Source organism: Oncorhynchus clarkii, chromosome 2, assembly GCF_045791955.1.
Source record: "Oncorhynchus clarkii lewisi isolate Uvic-CL-2024 chromosome 2, UVic_Ocla_1.0, whole genome shotgun sequence".
NCBI lineage: Eukaryota > Metazoa > Chordata > Actinopteri > Salmoniformes > Salmonidae > Oncorhynchus > Oncorhynchus clarkii.
In genome coordinates, this window is record NC_092148.1 from 41,296,767 (window position 1) to 41,317,561 (window position 20,795).

General features: G+C 41.4%; 1 protein-coding gene across 6 annotated transcripts in view; it reads left to right on the forward strand.

Moving 5' to 3' along the window:
- The window catches only part of LOC139367964 (oxysterol binding protein-like 5), a 109,056-nt gene that overhangs the window by 26,758 nt on the left and 61,503 nt on the right, over nucleotides 1-20,795 (forward strand). Inside the window, exon 1 of one of the 6 annotated variants that reach the window (XM_071106393.1) lies at nucleotides 19,139-19,420. The exons of the other annotated variants lie outside the window; for them this stretch is intronic. The gene's annotated coding sequence lies outside the window, so the exon portion shown is untranslated. Of the gene's footprint in view, nucleotides 1-19,138; nucleotides 19,421-20,795 lie in introns of those variants that run through there. 6 annotated transcript variants of the gene reach the window in all.

Genomic DNA, 20,795 nt, shown 5'->3' on the forward strand with positions numbered 1-20,795 from the left:
CGAGATGATAGTTTCCGGATTCGGCCATATTAATGACCGAAGGCTCGTATTTCTGTCTGTTATCATGTTATAACTAAGTATGATTTGATAGAGCAGTCTGACTGAGCGGTGGTAGGCAGCAGCAGGCTCGTAAGCATTAATTCAAACAGCACTTTTGTGCGTTTTGCAAGCAACTCTTCGTTGTGCGTCAAGTATTGCACTGTTTATGACTTCATGTCAACTCCCGAGATTAGGCTGGTGTAACCAATGTGAAACGGCTAGCTAGTTAGCGGGGTGCGCGCTAATAGCGTTTCAAACGTTACTCGCTCTGAGACTTGGAGTGGTTGTTCCCCTTGCTCTGCATGGATAACGCTTCTTCGAGGGCGGCAATACACAGTAAGTAAAGAGCAGCAGTAAAATAACAATAGCGAGACTACATACAGGGGGGTACCGGTACAGAGTCAATGTGCAGGGGCACCAGTTAGTCGAGGTAATATGTACAGTTGAAGTTTTAACTTTACATACACTTAGGTTGGAGTCATTAAATCCAATTTTTCAACCACTACAAATTTCTTCTTAACAAACTAAAGTTTTGGCAAGTCGATTAGGACATGTACTTTGTGCATGACACAAAGTTGCATGACACACAGTTGTTTACAGACAGATTATTTCACTTATAATTCCCTGTATCACAATTCCAGTGGGTCAGAAGTTTACATACACGAAGTTGACTGTGCCTTTTAAACAGCTTGGAAAATTCCAGAAAATTATGTCATGGCTTTAGAAGCTTCTGATGGGCTAATTGACACATTTGAGTCAATTGGAGGTGTACCTGTGGAGGTATTTCAAGGTCTACCTTCAAACTCAGTGCCTCTTTGCTTGACATCATGGGAAAATCTAAAGAATCAGTCAAGACCTCAGAAAAAAACATTGGTCCCACAAGTCTGGTTCATCCTTGGGACCACGCAGCCATCATACCGCTCAGGAAGGAGGCGCTTTGTGAAAATCAATCCCAGAAAAACAGCAAAGGACCCTGTGAAGATGCTGGAGGAAACAGGTACAAAAGTATCTATGTCCACAGTAAAACAAGTCCTATATCGACATAACCTGAAAGGCCGCTCAACAAGGAAGAAGCCACTGCTCCAAAACCGCTATAAAAAAACAGACTACGGTTTGCAATTGCACATGGGGACAAAGATCGTACTTTTTGGAGAAATATCCTCTGGTCTGATGAAACAAAAATAGAACTGTTTAGTCATAATGTCCATTGTTGTGTTTGGAGGAAAAGGGGGGAGGCTTGCAAGCCTAAGAACACCATCCCAACCGTGAAGCATGGGGCTGGCAGCATCATGTTGTGGGGGTGCTTTGCTGCAGGAGGGACTGGTGCACTTCACAAAATCAATGGCATCGTGAGGAAGGGGAATTATGTGGATATATTGAAGCAACATCTCAAGACATCATTCAGGACGTTAAAAGCTTGGTCGCAAATGGGTCTTCCAAATGGACAACGACTCCAAGCATACTTCCATAGTTGTGGTAAAATGGCTTAAGGACAACAAAGTCAAGGTATTGGAGTGGCCATCACAAAGCCCTGACCTCAATCACATGGAAAATTTGTGGGCAGAACTGAGAAAGCGTGTGCGAGCAAGGAGGCCTACAAACCTGACGCAGTTACACCAGCTCTGTCTGGAGGAATGGGTCAAAATACACCCAACTTATTGTGGAAGCTTGTGGAAGGCTACCCAAAACGTTTGACCCAAGCTAAACAATTTAAAGGCAATGCTACCAAATACTAATTGAGTGTATGCAAACTTCTGACCCACTGGGAATGTGATGAAAGAATATCTGAAATAAATAATTCTCTCTACTATTATTCTGACATTTCACATACTTAAAATAAAGTGGTGATCCTTACTGACCTAAAACAGGGAATTTTTACTAGGATTAAATGTCAGGAATGGTGAAAAACTGAGTTTAAATGTGTTTGGCTATGTAAACTTCTGACTTCAACTGTAAATGTAGGTAGTTATTAAAGTGACTGTGCATAGATGGTAACAACAGAGACTAGCAGCAGCGTAAAAGAGGGGGGTTGCAAATAGTCTAGGCAACCCTTTGATTATATGTTCAGGAGTCTTGTGGCTTGGGGGTAGAAGCTGTTTAGAAGCCTCTTGGACATAGACTTGGCGCTCTGGTACCGCTTTCCAATCGGTAGCAGAGATAACAGTCTTTGACTATCGTGGCTGGAGTCTGACAATTTTTAGGGCCTTCCTCTGACACCGCCTGGTATAGCGGTCCTGGGTGGCAGGGAGCTTGGCCCGAGTGATGTACTGGCCGTTTGCACCACCCTCTGTAGTACCTTGTGGTTGAATCCCGGTCAGTTGTCATACCAGGCATTGATGCTCTTGATGGTGCAGTTGTATAATTTTTGAGGATCTGAGGACCCATACCGAATCTTTTCAGTCTCCTGAGGGGGAATAGGTTTTGTTGTGCGTCTTGGTGTGCTTGAAACATGATAGTTTGTTGGTGATGTGGACACCAAGGAACTTGAAGCTTTCAACCTGCTCCGCTGTAGCCCTGTCTTGTGGTCCACAATCATCTCCTTTGTCTTTGTCACTCATGGCTGTGCAGTCATGAGTGAACAGGGAGTACAGGAGGGGAATGAGCACTCACCCCTAAGGGGCCCCTGTGTTGAGGATCAGCGTTGCGGATGTGTTGTTACCTACACTTGCACCCTGGAGGTGGCCCGTCAAGGAGTCCTGAATCCAGTTGCAGTGGGATTTGTTTAGTCCCAGGGTCCTTAGCTTAGTGATGAGCACTATGGTGTTGAATGCTGAGCTGTAGTCAATAAATAGTATTCACACATAGGTGTTCCTTTTGTCCAGGTCGGAAAGGGCAGTGTGGATTGCAGTAGAGATTGCATAATCTGTGTATCTGTTAGGGGGGTATGCAAATTGGTGTTGGTCTAGGGTTTCTGGGATAATGGTGTTGATGTGAGCCATGACCAGCCTTTCAAAGCACTTCATGGCTACAGATGTGAGTGCTACAGGTTGGTAGTCATTTAGGCAGGTTACCTTAGTGTTCTTTGGCACAGGCACTATGGTGGTCTGCTTAAAACATGTTGGTATTACAGATTCGAACTTGTGAATGTTGACCTGTTTGAAGGTTTTCCTCACATCGGCTGCGGAGAGCGTGATCACAGTCTTCCGGAACAGCTGGTGCTCTCATGCATGTTTCAGTGTTATTTGCCTCGAAGCGAGCATATGTAGTTTAGCTTGTCTGGTAGGCTCGTGTCACTGGGCAGCTCTCGGGTGTGCTTCCCTTTTGTAGTCTAATAGTTTGCAAGCCCTGCCACATCCGAGGAGCGTCAGAGCCGGTGTAGTACGATTCGATCTTAGTCCTGTATTGACACTTTCTTATAAGCTTCTTGGTTAGAGTCCCGCTCCTTGTAAGCGGCAGCTCAAGCCTTTAGCTCAGTGCAGATGTTGCCTGTAATCCATGGCTTCTGGTTGGGGTATGTACGTACTGTCAATTTGGGGACGATGTCATCGATGCACTTATTGATGAATCCAATGACTGATGTGGTGTTCTCCTCCATCAAAGGAATCCCGGAACATATTCCAGTCTGTGCTAGCAAAACTGTCCTGTAGCTTAGTATCTGCTTTGTCTAACCACTTTTTAAAATGTATCTAGTCATTGGTGCTTCCTGTTTAATTTTAGCTTGTAAGCAGGAATCAGGTGGATAGAATTGTCATATTTGCCAAATGGAGGGCGAGGGAGAGCTGTGTTTGTGTGGAGTAAATGTGGTCTGGAGTTTATTTTATTTTATTCACTCTGGCTGCACATTTAACATGTTGATGGAAATTTGGTATAACGGATTTAAGTTTCCCTGCGTTAAAATCCCTCGCTACTAGGAGTGCCGCCTTTGGGTGAGTTTACTTGTTTGCTTATGGCGGAATACAGCTCATTCAATGCTGTCTTAGTGCCAGCCTCTGACTGGTGGTATGTAAACAGCTATGAGAAATACAGATAAACTCTCTAGGTAGATGGTGTGGTCTACAGCTTATCATGAGATACTCTACCTCAGGTGAGTAATGGCTCGAGACTTCCTAAGATATTGTGCACCAGCTGCTATTTACAAAAATACATAGTCCACCACCCCTTGTCTTACCAGATGCTGCTGTTCTATCCTGTCGGCATAGTGTTTAACCAGCCAGCTGTATGTTGATAGTGTCGTCGTTCAGCCACGACCTCATGATTCATAAGATATTACAGTTTTGAATGTCCCGTTGGTAGTTTAATCTTCCTCATAGGTTATCTATTTTATTCTCCAACGATTGCACGTTTGGTAGCAGAATGGAAGAAAGTGGAGCCCTTCCTCTGGCCCCTTTTTCTCTGCCTCCTCTTCACGCAAATCACAGGGATCTGGGCCTATAAACATTTATGTCCATTCAGAAACACATCAGTATATCATTCGCGCTGGGCTCGTCAGACTCGTTAAAGGAGAAAAAGGATTCTGCCAGTCCGTGGTGAGGAATCGCAGTCCTGATGTCCAGAAGTTATTTTCGGTCATAAGAGACGGTAGCGGCAACATTATGTTCAAGATAAGTCTAAATAATTTACAAACAACTCAAATAAATGAACAAAAAAACACAATCGGTTGGGGACACATAGAATGTCAGCCTTCTTCTCCGGCGCCATTGTTAGTCAATGTTCGCTTTGTGACTGACAGGCGCCTGTCCTATCAATAAATCACAAGATGCATATTGTTACTTACAGTGGGGAAGGCTATACAGACTTTTTTGACTTCCGAATTTAAATTTTTAAATGAAATGAAGCCTAGTTAATATTTTAAATGAAAGAAGTAGTCTCCTGACAATGAGTTTGTTTTCTGCTATTTAGCCGACTGCTGGAGCTTATTGAAAACACGACTCCCGTCATGCAGGGCTCTCTAGAATGTTATGTTAACTTTCATTTTCTGTGGGTGACCTCCTTAGTGACTCTGGCTTCCTGCTGAAATGCTCTCTGGCGGGGTGTCCCTGCTGCTCTGATATATATATATATATATATATATATATATATATATATATATATATATATATATATATATATATATATATATATATATATATATATATATATATATATATATATATATATATATATATATATATACATATATATATATATATATACATATATACACACACACACACACACACACAGTGGTGCAAAAAAGTATTTAGTCAGCCACCAATTGTGCAAGTTCTCCCACTTAAAAAGATGAGAGAGGCCTGTAATTTCCATCATAGGTACACTTCAACTATGACAGACAAAATGAGAGACTAAAAAATCCAGAAAATCACATTGTAGGATTTTGAATGCATTTATTTGCAAATTATGGTGGAAAATAAGTATTTGGTCACCTACAAACAAGCAAGATTTCTGGCTCTCACAGACCTGTAACTTCTTCTTTAAGAGGCTCCTCTGTCCTCCACTCGTTACCTGTATTAATGGCACCTGTTTGAACTTGTTATCAGTATAAAAGACACCTGTCCACAACCTGACGCCTCTATCACTGAGATGCAGTGTCTTAGACCGCTGCGCCACTTGTGAGCGTGTATACATTTCTATAATGCGGCAGGTAGCCTAGTGGTTAGAGCGTTGGACTAGTAACTGAAAGGTTGCAATTTCAAATCCCCGAGCTGACAAGGTACAAATCTGTCGTTCTGCCCCTGAACAGGCAGTTAACCCACTGTTCCTAGGCCGTCATTGAAAATAAGGGGAAGAAGCCGGATGTGGAGGTCCTTGGCTGGCGTGGTCTGCAGGTGTGAGGCCGGTTGGATGTACTGTCAAGTTCTCTAAAACGATGTTGGAGGCAGCTTATGGTAAAGAAATGAAGATTAAATTCTCTGACAAACGCTTTAGTGGACGTTCCTGCAGACAGCATACCAATTGCATGCTCCCTCAACTTGAGATATCTGTGGCATTGTGTTGTGACATAACTGCATATTTTAGTGGCCTTTTTCCCCCAGCACAAGGTGCACCTTTGTAATGTAACGTTCGTGCTGTTTAATCAGCTTCTTGATATGCCACACCTGTCAGGTGTTGGGATTATTTTGACAAAGGAAAAATGCTCACTAACAGGGATGTGCGCAAAATTGTGCGCAAAATCTGAGAGAAATAAGCTATTTGTTCGTTAGGTCCCACATTTATTTAGGATCATGAAACATGATTTAGGATCATGAAACACTTTGTTTATTTTTGTTCAGTATATACATTTTGCTGTAGTGTGTAGAGAAATATTTGCAGTTTTTAACATGATCTCTGAGTGAGAGGGGAAAAAATTGATGGTGGCCCCCTTGGTGGGTAATTCGACCAAGATTACTACACATTTTTAGATAGCTGGCTGCTAGACTAATTTACAAATCTAAAAAATGTTAGCTGATACGGCTAATTGAGTGTCTGTTAGTGACTGACATAATAAGAAATAAACTGCTGATTCACAACCAAATTTAGAAATTGCAATTTGTTTATTCTACTATTCCTAACTCTCAAATTGGTTTAGAGGGAGTCCTTTTTTTCACATCTAAACTGCAGAGAATGATTCACTTCCAGGCACACTTTTTTATTTTTTATTTTTTATTAATTTGAACCATTTATTGTCAGTATCTAGGTTTCCATCCAGTTGGTGACAGATTTTCATGCAAATATTCAAAAATATGCATCATCATATTATACTTTTTTTGCTTAAGTTTTCATGTACTGAATAAAAAATGTGTTTCCAACGCATTCAGCTTTTCAGATAGTTTTGTCACAAACTGTTACGTTAAATAGCAAATGTGCCTACTCTGGTCTTGGAACATGCTCTCTAGCCAACAGCTCCCAGATACAGTACCGGTCAAAAGTTTGGACACACCTACTCATTCAAGGGTTTTTCTTTATTTTTTTACTATTTTCTACATTGTAGAATAATAGTGAAGACATCAAACTATGAAATAACACACATGGAATCATGTAGTAACCATTTATAGTTGAGATTCTTCAAAGTAGCCACCCTTTGCCTTGATGACAGCTTTGAACACTCTTGGCATTCTCTCAAACAGCTTCATGAGGTAGTCACTTGGAATGCATTTCAATTAACAGGTGTGCCTTGTTAAGTTCATTTGTGGCTCAAACAGATTAAAGAAAGAAATTCCAATCAGTTGTTGTGACAAGGTAGGGGTGGTATACAAAAACCAAGTCCATAATATGGAAAGAGCAGCACAAATAAGCAAGAGAAACGACAGTCCATCATTACTTTTAAGACATGAAGGTCAGTAAATCCGGAAAATGTCAAGAACTTATAAAGTTTCTTCAAGTGCAGTTGCAAAAACCATCAAGGTCTATGATGAAACTGGCTCTCACGAGGACCGCCGCATGAAAGAAAGACCCAGAGTTACTGCTGCTGCAGAGGTTAAGTTCATTAGATTTACCAGCCTCAGAAATTGCAGCCCAAATAAATGCTTCAGAGTTCAAGTAACAGACACATCTCAACATCAACTGTTCAGAGGAGACCGCGTGAATCAGGCCTTCATGGTCGAATTGCTGCAAAGAAACCACTATTAAAGGACACCAATAATAAGAAGAGACTTGCTTGGGCCAAGAAACATGATCAATGAACATTAGACCGGTGGAAATCTGCCCTTTTTGTTCTGTAGTCCAAATGTTGAGATTTTTGTTTCCAACCTCCGTGTCTCACAAAGACTGGAGACACTGTGATTTATTTAGAATTCAAGGCACACTTAACCAGCATGGTTACCACAACATTCTACAGCGATACGCCATCCCATCTGGTTTGAGCTTAGTCCTATATACATATATACACACACACACACACACACACAGTGGTGCAAAAAAGTATTTAGTCAGCCACCAATTGTGCAAGTTCTCCCACTTAAAAAGATGAGAGAGGCCTGTAATTTCCATCATAGGTACACTTCAACTATGACAGACAAAATGAGAGACTAAAAAATCCAGAAAATCACATTGTAGGATTTTGAATGCATTTATTTGCAAATTATGGTGGAAAATAAGTATTTGGTCACCTACAAACAAGCAAGATTTCTGGCTCTCACAGACCTGTAACTTCTTCTTTAAGAGGCTCCTCTGTCCTCCACTCGTTACCTGTATTAATGGCACCTGTTTGAACTTGTTATCAGTATAAAAGACACCTGTCCACAACCTGACGCCTCTATCACTGAGATGCAGTGTCTTAGACCGCTGCGCCACTTGTGAGCGTGTATACATTTCTATAATGCGGCAGGTAGCCTAGTGGTTAGAGCGTTGGACTAGTAACTGAAAGGTTGCAATTTCAAATCCCCGAGCTGACAAGGTACAAATCTGTCGTTCTGCCCCTGAACAGGCAGTTAACCCACTGTTCCTAGGCCGTCATTGAAAATAAGGGGAAGAAGCCGGATGTGGAGGTCCTTGGCTGGCGTGGTCTGCAGGTGTGAGGCCGGTTGGATGTACTGTCAAGTTCTCTAAAACGATGTTGGAGGCAGCTTATGGTAAAGAAATGAAGATTAAATTCTCTGACAAACGCTTTAGTGGACGTTCCTGCAGACAGCATACCAATTGCATGCTCCCTCAACTTGAGATATCTGTGGCATTGTGTTGTGACATAACTGCATATTTTAGTGGCCTTTTTCCCCCAGCACAAGGTGCACCTTTGTAATGTAACGTTCGTGCTGTTTAATCAGCTTCTTGATATGCCACACCTGTCAGGTGTTGGGATTATTTTGACAAAGGAAAAATGCTCACTAACAGGGATGTGCGCAAAATTGTGCGCAAAATCTGAGAGAAATAAGCTATTTGTTCGTTAGGTCCCACATTTATTTAGGATCATGAAACATGATTTAGGATCATGAAACACTTTGTTTATTTTTGTTCAGTATATACATTTTGCTGTAGTGTGTAGAGAAATATTTGCAGTTTTTAACATGATCTCTGAGTGAGAGGGGAAAAAATTGATGGTGGCCCCCTTGGTGGGTAATTCGACCAAGATTACTACACATTTTTAGATAGCTGGCTGCTAGACTAATTTACAAATCTAAAAAATGTTAGCTGATACGGCTAATTGAGTGTCTGTTAGTGACTGACATAATAAGAAATAAACTGCTGATTCACAACCAAATTTAGAAATTGCAATTTGTTTATTCTACTATTCCTAACTCTCAAATTGGTTTAGAGGGAGTCCTTTTTTTTCACATCTAAACTGCAGAGAATGATTCACTTCCAGGCACACTTTTTTATTTTTTATTTTTTATTAATTTGAACCATTTATTGTCAGTATCTAGGTTTCCATCCAGTTGGTGACAGATTTTCATGCAAATATTCAAAAATATGCATCATCATATTATACTTTTTTTGCTTAAGTTTTCATGTACTGAATAAAAAATGTGTTTCCAACGCATTCAGCTTTTCAGATAGTTTTGTCACAAACTGTTACGTTAAATAGCAAATGTGCCTACTCTGGTCTTGGAACATGCTCTCTAGCCAACAGCTCCCAGATACAGTACCGGTCAAAAGTTTGGACACACCTACTCATTCAAGGGTTTTTCTTTATTTTTTTACTATTTTCTACATTGTAGAATAATAGTGAAGACATCAAACTATGAAATAACACACATGGAATCATGTAGTAACCATTTATAGTTGAGATTCTTCAAAGTAGCCACCCTTTGCCTTGATGACAGCTTTGAACACTCTTGGCATTCTCTCAAACAGCTTCATGAGGTAGTCACTTGGAATGCATTTCAATTAACAGGTGTGCCTTGTTAAGTTCATTTGTGGCTCAAACAGATTAAAGAAAGAAATTCCAATCAGTTGTTGTGACAAGGTAGGGGTGGTATACAAAAACCAAGTCCATAATATGGAAAGAGCAGCACAAATAAGCAAGAGAAACGACAGTCCATCATTACTTTTAAGACATGAAGGTCAGTAAATCCGGAAAATGTCAAGAACTTATAAAGTTTCTTCAAGTGCAGTTGCAAAAACCATCAAGGTCTATGATGAAACTGGCTCTCACGAGGACCGCCGCATGAAAGAAAGACCCAGAGTTACTGCTGCTGCAGAGGTTAAGTTCATTAGATTTACCAGCCTCAGAAATTGCAGCCCAAATAAATGCTTCAGAGTTCAAGTAACAGACACATCTCAACATCAACTGTTCAGAGGAGACCGCGTGAATCAGGCCTTCATGGTCGAATTGCTGCAAAGAAACCACTATTAAAGGACACCAATAATAAGAAGAGACTTGCTTGGGCCAAGAAACATGATCAATGAACATTAGACCGGTGGAAATCTGCCCTTTTTGTTCTGTAGTCCAAATGTTGAGATTTTTGTTTCCAACCTCCGTGTCTCACAAAGACTGGAGACACTGTGATTTATTTAGAATTCAAGGCACACTTAACCAGCATGGTTACCACAACATTCTGCAGCGATACGCCATCCCATCTGGTTTGAGCTTAGTCCCACTATCATTTGTTTTTCAACAGGACAATGACCCAGAACCTCTAGACTGTGTAAGGGTTATTTGACCAAGAAGGAGAGTGATTGAGTGCTGCATCAGATGACCTGGCCTCAACAGTCACCCGACCTCAACCCAATTGAGATGGTTTGGGATGAGTCGGACCGCAGAGTGAAAGAAAAGCAGCCAACAAGTGCTCAGCATATGCGGGAACCCCTTTCAAGATGGTTGGAAAAGCATTCCAGATGAAGCTGGTTTAGAGAATGCCAAGAGTGTGCAAAGCTGTCATCAAGGCAAAGGGTGACTATTTTAAGATTCTCAAAATATAAAATATATTTTGATTTGTTTAACACTTTTTTTTTGGTTTCTACATGATTTCTAATGTTTTAACATCTTTGATGTCTTCACTATTATTCTACTATGTAGATCAATCAAACCCCTTGAATGAGTAGGTGTGTCGACCCTTTGACTGGTACTGTTCATGATGAGATTATTATGGTTAAGTGCGAGAGTGTTTGTTTTTCAAGCATCGATCCTCATGTCATCAGAATAAGACCATAGTTTTTTATTTTATTGGAAAGGCGCCTCAAGATCACGTGCACTTTCTTTTTGACCTAGATAAGTATCACCAAATTTCAAAACTGTAAACATATTGGAATCACTGGCAGACTCTCAGCTAAGAACTTTTTAAAACTTCAAATGACAGTATATTGTGAATGTGCACCAGTCTGTTTTAGACTCGTTTCAGCAGCTACGCTTGTCTTTAATTATGTGTTAAACTGCTTCGATCATAGGAATCACTGTGCTGCCATATTTATAGACCTATCCAAGGCCTTTGATTCTGTCAACCATCCCCTACTCATTCAAAGGTTGTCTGAAATGGGTCTCAACCAGGTGTCTTGCAAGTGGTTTGGGAACTATCTGTCAGACAGGGCACTGTTATATATTACTAAAGGTGTCCCTCAGGTCGATTTTGGGACCTTTCCTCTTCACTATTTTTTTGGTCTATTTGCAAAATCCTGTAACGTTAATCTGTATGCAGATGACAGCATTATGTACGCTATTGGCCCTACTGCTGACCAGGCTATGTTAACATAGCTGCAATCTGATTTTGTTTCCTTGCAGAAAGCCCTTGTTTAATTGGTACGTCATGCGGGGGAAAAACATTATGTATACTGTATATACAAAAGTGGAAACATCTAGGAGCAATAATGGCTCAGCCGCGAAGTGGTAGGCCACAAGCACACAGAACAGCACTGCTGTTCTGAAGCGCGTAGTGCGTAAAAAATAGTCTATCCTTGGTTGCAACACTCACTACTGAGTTCCAAACTGCCTCTGGAAGCAACGTCCGCACAATAACTGTTTGTTGGGAGCTTCATGAAATTGGTTTCCATGGCCGAGCAGCCACACACAAGCTTAAGATCACCATGTTTGTTTTTTTAAATTTATTTTACCTTTATTTAACTAGGCAAGTCAGTTAAGAACAAATTCTTATTTTCAATGACCGCCTAGGAACAGTGGGTTCAGGGGCAGAACGACAGATTTGTACCTTGTCAGCTCGGGGATTTGAACCTGCAACCTTTCGGTTACTAGTCCAACGCTCTAACCACTAGGCTACCCTGCCGCCCCGAGCGTCGGCTAGAGTGGTGTAAAGCTCTTTTTCTCTGCTTCTAACTTTGTGGCAACAGTTTGGGGAAGGCCCATTCCTGTTTCAGCATGACAATACTAGAGGTCGACCGATTATGATTTTTCAACGCAGATACCGATTATTGGAGAACCAAAAAAAGCCGATATTAATCGGCCAATTTAAAAAAAAAAATGTTTATTTTATTTATTTGTAATAGTGTCAATTACAACAATACTGAATGAACACTTATTTTAACTTAATATAATACATCAATAAAAATCTATTTAGCCTCAAATAAACAATGAAACATGTTCAATTTGGTTTAAATAATGCGAAAACAAAGTGTTGGAGAAGTAAAAGTGCAATATGTGCACTAAACAGCGCTGTTTATGACTTCAAGAATATCAGCCTAATGGCTGGTGTAACCGATGTGAAATGGCTAACTAGTTAGCGGGGTGTGCGCTAATAGCGTTTCAAACGTCACTCGCTCCGAGACTTGCAGTAGTTATTACCCTTGTTCTGCAAGGGCCGGGGCAAGGGCTTTTGTGGAGCGATGGGTAACGCTGCTTCGAGTGTGGCTGTTGTCGATGTGTTCCTGGTTCGAGCCCAGGTAGGGGCGAGGAGAGGGATGGAAGCTATACTGTTACACTGGCAATACTATAGTGCCTATAAGAACATCCAATAGTCAAAGGTATATGAAATACAAAAGGTATAGAGTGATTATGATTTATTGATTGTTTTTTATAAGATTAGTGTAATGCTAGCTAGCAACTTACCTTGGCTTCTACTGCATTCGCTTAACAGGCAGCCTCCTTGTGGAGTGCAATGTAATCAGGTGGATCGAGCGTTGGACTAGTTAACTGTAAGGTTGCAAGATTGGATCCCCCGAGCTGACAAGGTGAAAATCTGTCGTTCTGCCCCTGAACGAGGCAGTTAAAACACAGTTCCTAGGCCGTCATTGAAAATAAGAATGTGTTTTTGACTGACTTGCCAAGTTAAATAAAGGTATAAAGAAAGAAATAATATATATATATATATATATATATATATATATATATTTTTTTTCCGATTGTTATGAAATCTTGAAATCTTCCCTAATTAATAGGCCATTCCGATTAATCGTTTGACCTCTAGACAATACCCCCGTGCACAAATTTAGGTCCATACAGAAATTGTTTGTCAAGATCGGTGTGGAAGAACTTGACTGGCATGTACAGAGCCCTGACCTCAACTCCATCAAACACCTTTGGGATGAATTGGAACGCCTACTAAGAGCCAGGCCTATCGCCCAACGTCAGTTGCCGACCTCATTAATGCTCTTGTGGCTGAATGGCAGCAAGTCCTCGCAGCAATGTTCCAACATCTAGAGGAAAGCCCTTCCAGAAGATTGGAGGCTATTATAGCAGCAAAGGGACCAATTCCATATTTTATGATTTTCGACTAGTAGGTGTTCACATACGTTTGGTCATGTAGCGTATGTTTTTTTTCAAATTCTCGTAGAATTATTTCAGTTTACACATTATTATATATATTTTGTTGTTCTTTTTACCCCTTTTTCTCCCCAATTTTGTGATATCCAAATGGTAGTTAGTCTTGTCCCATCGCTGCAACTCCCGTACGGACTCGGGAGAGGCAAAGATCGAGGGCCAAGCGTCCTCCAAAACACAAACCCGTCACACTGCTTCTTGACACACTGCTTGCTTAACCCGGATTGCAGCTGGCTGCGACACAGCCCGGGATCGAACCTGGGTCTGTAGTGACGCACGAAGCACTGTGATGCAGTGCCTTAGACCGCTGCGCCACTCGGGAGGCCTAAATAATTTGACATTTGAAAACATAGATGAGCTAGTTAAGAAGCTTAGATTTTAAAGTAGGCTTTTCTAGAACTAGATCATGCCTCCCTAAACGGCAGGAAGTAGGTTGTACTGGCAACCTTCCTGCCAGCTCTTGATTATGGTGACACCATTTATCAGAATGCAGCAGCCACTACTCTAAAACCCTTGGATACAGTGTAGCATAGCGCGCTTTGCTTTATCACAGGTGACCGGTTTAATACTCATCGCTGTATATTTTATCAGAAGGTCGGACATCTCTACATTCCTGTATATTACTTGTTGTTTACACAGCTGTGCTGCACAAGCTTCCAACGTACCTCACTTCCCTGTTGAATTGTAAAAATATGAGGCACGAAACCAACTCACAGGGTTTCTTATCTCTTGATGTCCCTAGTGTCTCTACCAACCTAGGTAGATCATCCATTAGTTTTAACACCCCCCCCCCCCCCCCCCCCCCATGTTCAGAATCATTTGCAATCGTCATTACATCTTGAATCCCTGGAGCCAAAAGGGCAGTTTTAGAACACTGATGGGGAATGAATTCACTGAGGTTTTATTTGGGTTGAAATGTAGTGTATCTGTGTCTTGTATTTTCTTTGTTTAGCTGTTTTATTGAATTATGTTGATTGTTTGTTCTCCGAGCACTATTGAGCACTATTGAGAATTAGACCCTGGTTGGAGTCCCCTGAAATAAATAAACGTTAAATAAAATGATTCAGTGACCGTAGCCTGACAATAGAGACAGGACGCCATAGAAAATCATGGAAGGTTAGCGAAGAAAGACTGTTTAAGCACTGTTTCTCTTTCTCTCTCTCTCGCTCTCACTTCCATGGGGTTATTCAGTCATTCCTGCGAGGCCAATTCACATCTTAGGTACTGCATTTGACCTATAACCTTGACGTCGAGTCAGTTTTAGGCTTTGCAATCCAGTCGGTCAATGCTTGGTTCTACTTAATGTTAAATGTCTAATGTGTGGGAGTTGAAGAGGCCCATTTACAGAGCAAAAACTGAAAGCTCTCTTTTGAAAGCGCTCTTTTAATGAGTGGAATGCTAAAATGTTAATTCAGTCAAGGGCGCATTTATAGTTTGGTTTGGGAGAGGGGCTTTTTGTGTATTTGTCCATGCGTGTGTTTGTGTTTGATCTGATATCTCTCGAACAGCTACATGAAAACCAGTCATTCCAATTCCCTCAGTGGTCTCTAAATGGGTGACAACCACAATTAGTGAAATGGAGACCTTCCTGGTGACAGTCCTTCTCATGGGAATAGTAAAGAAGAACTCCCTAAGAGAATACTGGAGCTCAGATCCTATGTTTGCAGCTTCCTTCTTTGCCACCCTCTTTTCCCAAGACCGCTTTCTAGTTCAATGCGATGCCAGCATTTCATCAAAAATGCTACTGCCAACCTAAATGACCCACTACACAAAATAAGAAATGTTCTTACCAGCCTAACATCAGCATTTGGTCAGGTCTTTGTGCCATACAAGGAAAGGAAAGGGGGATACCTAGTCAGTTGTACAACAGAATGCCTTCAACTGAAACGTGTCTTGCGCATTTAATCCAACCCCTCTGAATCAGCGAGGTGCTGGGGTCTACCTTAATCGACCTATGCGTTGATGATTCCTTGATGTTGTGGAAGGTTAGGCTGGGGTTAACTACATTATTAAAAGTATGTGGACACCTCGTCGAACATCTCATTCCAAAATCATAGGCATTTATATGGAGTTGTTCCCCCTTTGCTGCTATAACAGCTTCTGGGAAGGCTTTCCACTAAATGTTGGAACATTGCTACAGAGACTTCCATTCAGCCACAAGAGTATTAGTGAGGTCGGGCACTGATGTTGCGCAATCAGGCCTGGCTCGCAGTTTGCGTTTCAATTCATCGCAAAGGTGTTCAATGGGGTTGAGGTCAGGCAGGCCAGTCAAGTTCTTCCACACCAATCTCGACAAACCATTTCTGTATGAACAGTTCTTGTGCTGACATTACTTCCAGAGGCAGTTTGGAACTCAGTAGTGAGTTTTGCAACCTAGAACAGGCAAAACCTATTTTTTTTATGCGCTTACTATATGGCTGTGTACTCAATTTTATACACTGGTCAGCAACAGGTGTGGTTGAAATAGCCAAATCCACTATTTTGAAGGTGTGTCCACTACCATTAAAAGGTTTGGACACACCTACTCATTCAAGGGTTTTTCTTTGTTTTACTATTTTCTGCATTTTAGAATCATAGTGATGACATCAGAACTATGAAATAACACATGGAATTATGTAGTAACTAAAAAAGTGTTCAACAAATCAAAATATATTTTAGATTCTTCACAGTAGCCATCCTTTGCCTTGATGACGTCTTTGCACACTCTTGGCATTCTCAACCAGCTTCACCTGGAATGCTTTTCCAACAGTCTTGAAGGAGTTCCCACATATGCTGAGCACTTGTTGGCTGCTTTTTCTTCTCTGCGGTCCAACTCATGCCAAACCATCTCAACTGGGTTGAGGTTGGGTGATTGTGGAGGCCAATCATACCTGATTGGCTCAAACGCAATAAAAAGGAAATCAATTCCACAAATTACCTTTTAACAAGGTACACCTGTTAATTGAAATGCATTCCAGGTGACTACCTCATGAAGTTGGTTGAGAGAATGCCAAGAGTGTGCAAAGCTGTCATGGCTACTTTAAAGAATCAAATAATCTCAAATCTAAACCATATTTTGATTTTGTTAAAAAAAAAGTTTTGTTTAATACGTGATTCCATGTGCATTATTTCATAGTTTTGATATCTTCACTATTCTTCGACAATGTAGAAAATATTAAAAATAAAGAAAAACCCTTGAATGAGTAGGTGTGTCCAAACTTTTGACTGGTACTGTATATAATTAGTATCTATATATTATTTGTTGTTTGAAATAAGCAGCAGCACTACAGAACCATCGCTATACCCCGGGCACATTAGACTCCACATTCCTCACTTGCTAGATCTGTAAATAAAAGGGAAATTACACAAAATGATCAATTTGTTAGTTTTCTTCCAGACAAGACATTGGTGATTATGATTTAAGCATTGACATTGACTCAGAACATATTTTTTTAATTTTTTTTTAGCAATTGTAATACGACTGAGAACACCATTTGAACACCATATAAAACCTAATTTGGGATTTAAAAAAATAAACTTTTCTATGGCTCCCTTCAGAGTGGTTTATTAACCATCATTCATGGGAGAAAATAAGAACGTGCCCATTTGAAAGCTGTGATATTTTTGGGGATTGTTATACGTAACGTTTTTTTAAGTAGCTCTCGTGCTAGAAATGTGTGTTGATCTAAAATAGTATCTAGACTTATTAGTTTATAAAGTAGTATCCAGACATTTATTCTATCTTTCAGCTGTAAATTTTAGTCTAGTACTAATGTAGGCCTACTACTGTGTTTAGCCTTCACCGGCCCCTTTTGAAGTGTCGAGTCCTGCTTTAGTAAGCGCATAATTGGCTAGAATATCCCTTATGTTAATATACTGCCAAGATAATTGTAGAATCCAGAAAACTGCAGAGCTAAATTCTATATTGCCTTTAAAATCAAACCTTTATGGGCTTACTGTTGGCCTTTGTCATGATGGTGTGTGTGTGTGTGTGTGTGTGTGTGTGTGTGTGTGTGTGTGTGTGTGTGTGTGTGTGTGTGTGTGTGTGTGTGTGTGTGTGTGTGTGTGTGTGTGTGTGTGTGTGTGTGTGTGTGTGTGTGTGTGTGTGTGTGTGTGTGTGTGTGTGTGTGTGTGTGTGTGTGTGTGTGTGTGTGTGTGTGTGTGTGTGTGTGCGCGCAACCCCAGACAACTGATCCCAGGCCAGATTTGTCATTATGCACTGTGCAGACCAGTTCGGGTTAAATGTGGAAGTGGAGAGTTCTGAATAATCTGAAACCAGCTTTTACAAGCAGACATGATGGGTCTGAAGCCATTTAATCATGGATAATGCCTTAAGAATACCCTGAAGAATGCAATTGGCTATGCAAAAGGGCCATCTTGCGTAGTTGTGTCAAGTTACAAATTGTGGGGCTGCGCACATATTTTTGCTACGCAAGTACGCAAAACTGCATTTTTTGTTGCGTACTTGCATAGGGGATAAATTTGGCTTTAGACACATTGTAGCTCATAAACAACCCAACTTCCTTTTTCTTAGACATAACTGTCCCATCCCGGTGTGTCCCATGACAGTCACTGAGGTGGCTGGGTTCAGGTTGTGACCGACATCCTCTACAGCTCGTAGCTCAGATGACCACCCACACAAAGGGCTGAACATGCACTCTTCATCACCCTGACCCAATTAGGCTACTCACTCACTTTCCGCTAGCAGTAGTTTAAAACATTCATGAGTGTATCTTGTTTTTGTTGAACAGCCGTATTTATCTGGACCTGTAAGTAGATCCTCACTATCTGCCTTCCTAAGTGAGGTTTAGTGTGGGAGCTAGTGTTTCATGGAGGTTCTCGTGGTCATAGGTCAGTGTGTTTTTCTCGATGTAGGCTTGCTGTCCTCCCTCAGCTCAAACTGCAGACGATATTCTACGTATGTGTGTGTGTGTGTGTGTATGTGTGTGTGTGTGTGTGTGTGTGTGTGTGTGTGTGTGCTTTCCATAGTCTCAAAATACTTCCTCTTCCGGTCTCTTTTTTTTTTTTGCAGTTGCCTATAAACACAACACAGGACAGGACTATTGAAAGCCAATAGTCCTGGGCTTTGTGAAATGACACACTGGTTTTGCTCCTTGAAACGGAACGCAGCACTAAAGTGGCCATTTCAAATCGTTAAGCTACTACCCTTGCTGTTTTTCTATGACAGTAGCATTATTACGATGCTCTTAGAGTCCGTCATGCAATTCCATTGCAGCTACATTATGTGGACGCCATAGAACAGTAGGACATGACCAGCCGTAGAAATCAAATCAATGGTTGTCTTTTCCCTCCCTGCTCAAACTCTCATTCTGTGTAGGTAGGTCTATATGGCTCTGTCAGAGAAGGCATGTGTGTCAGACAGAGAGGTCAGCTCTCTGAAGAGCTAGGCTATAACCTGCCATGTTCTCCCCTCACACACAAGTCTAATCAACCACAAGCTCAAAACTCCTCCTGCAGCTTGCCAGTGGCTGCTCCTCCACCACTCATTATTCCCTTATTTTTAGCTTGGAGGTTTTTAGACCAGAAAAAAAATTGGTTGTCATGATATAACGGTAGCTGTATTGGAATTGCTGCAGAGTGAGAGGGTGGGAGAGATTCTCATTTACTCAGCCATAATGCATAATTGAAACAGCTAAAATTAGCAGACTCGTTTAATTTAAAACATTTTTTTATAGTTGTAACTTTTCTCCCAGGAGTGCAAGGGGTATAGCCTAATGGAGGGGAATGGCATTTACGGCTAGGCTACATTCAGAGTAGGGTAAATGGACAATGCTACGGGCTATCTGTTATGTGTGGACTGACTGGGGTTCATTCTTCTGCCATGTGAGTACTAGTTTTAAATTAATCTGCTTCTTTTTCCTCATTGAGCTCCCCATTTCTGTTGTTGTGGGAGAATGCCATACGGTTGGGCACTTATCCCCAGCCACTTTGAAGATGATATCCAAAGCATGGCGTCTGTTTGAATGCACAAAACGTTAGTCCAGGCCTGGATATGTAGCCACACCGTTTATTGGGATGATGACGATTATAATCGCTGGCTCTGGAAGGACGTGTTCGCCCTCTCATTAACACTGAGACAATGGAGGCAGCTATAGGAACTGTCACTCATTCACAGGGCTGGGTCATTTTCCCTCCATCACTATTGTCTGTGAAGGAGGTTCTTATGACCTCTACTGTGTGCTTCCTTTCTCCTTCAAGACTTTAAATGAAGCCTAAGTCACCTAGAAACCATCTTTGACACAACAGTCCCAAACAGTATTTTGGTGAATCTCTTTATCCATCATGCCCCTTGCTACACTTGAGCCGACTCTCTGTCTGTGGCCATGTGCCCTTCATCTAGTCTCCCTGTACACTCCTTCCTCCCATCCCCCACCCATACATCAGTCCCTTTCTTCCCAGCATTAGTAATCCCTGTGTTTATTATCCCTGTGTTTTATTTATGTGTCAGTCTTCGGGAGACACCCAGCAGCCACTGACTAGCCTACAGGGTTGTTTGTTACCGGCTTGAATTTAGAGCGCACAAGCAGCAGACACCTTTCACAAGGAATAGTGCACAGGCCTAGTTGTGGCCCAGTTTTGTTGGTAAGGGCAGGAAAAAACACTGATAGTGCTACGTAAGAAAAGGGAGTGAGTACTTCGCCTCTCAGTCATGAAAGGAAGTTAAGCAAAGTGGAAAAAACATATCAAGCGATCTTGTTTGCTTATGCCTTTGCTGCATGTGCCTTTTTAATAAGGTCAGTCAAGAAACTAACTACGTGTGTGTCTACCCTGCACGGTGACTAGCCTCCTGTGAAGGGCGTCCAGGAGACACGTGTCAACCACACTAGTGTAATTCTGAACGAAACTAAAGTACTGTAGTTTGTGACTGTCCTTGATTCTCAGAGGGGGATGGCCGGGAGCTAAAGACAGATGGAAAGAAAGTGTGAGAGAAGTAAAGCTTGCCAGTTAAATGAGCAGCAGAAGTGACACCATACACTTCAAAGTCATGGCTGCAGGCTCAACGTGGAATAATGGCGTGACTCACATTTAGCGAACGGGCACAGCTGTTCTGACAGCGACTGTAATAGACTCCTGGACTGAAGTCATTCTAAAAGACCCACTGTGCTGTTTTTTTTCACTCACAGCTTTGCTGGAGCGGCCTCTGAAAAAAGGCCTCCGTTTTCCTTTGAACGTCCAATGTCCCACAGCCTTTCACCAG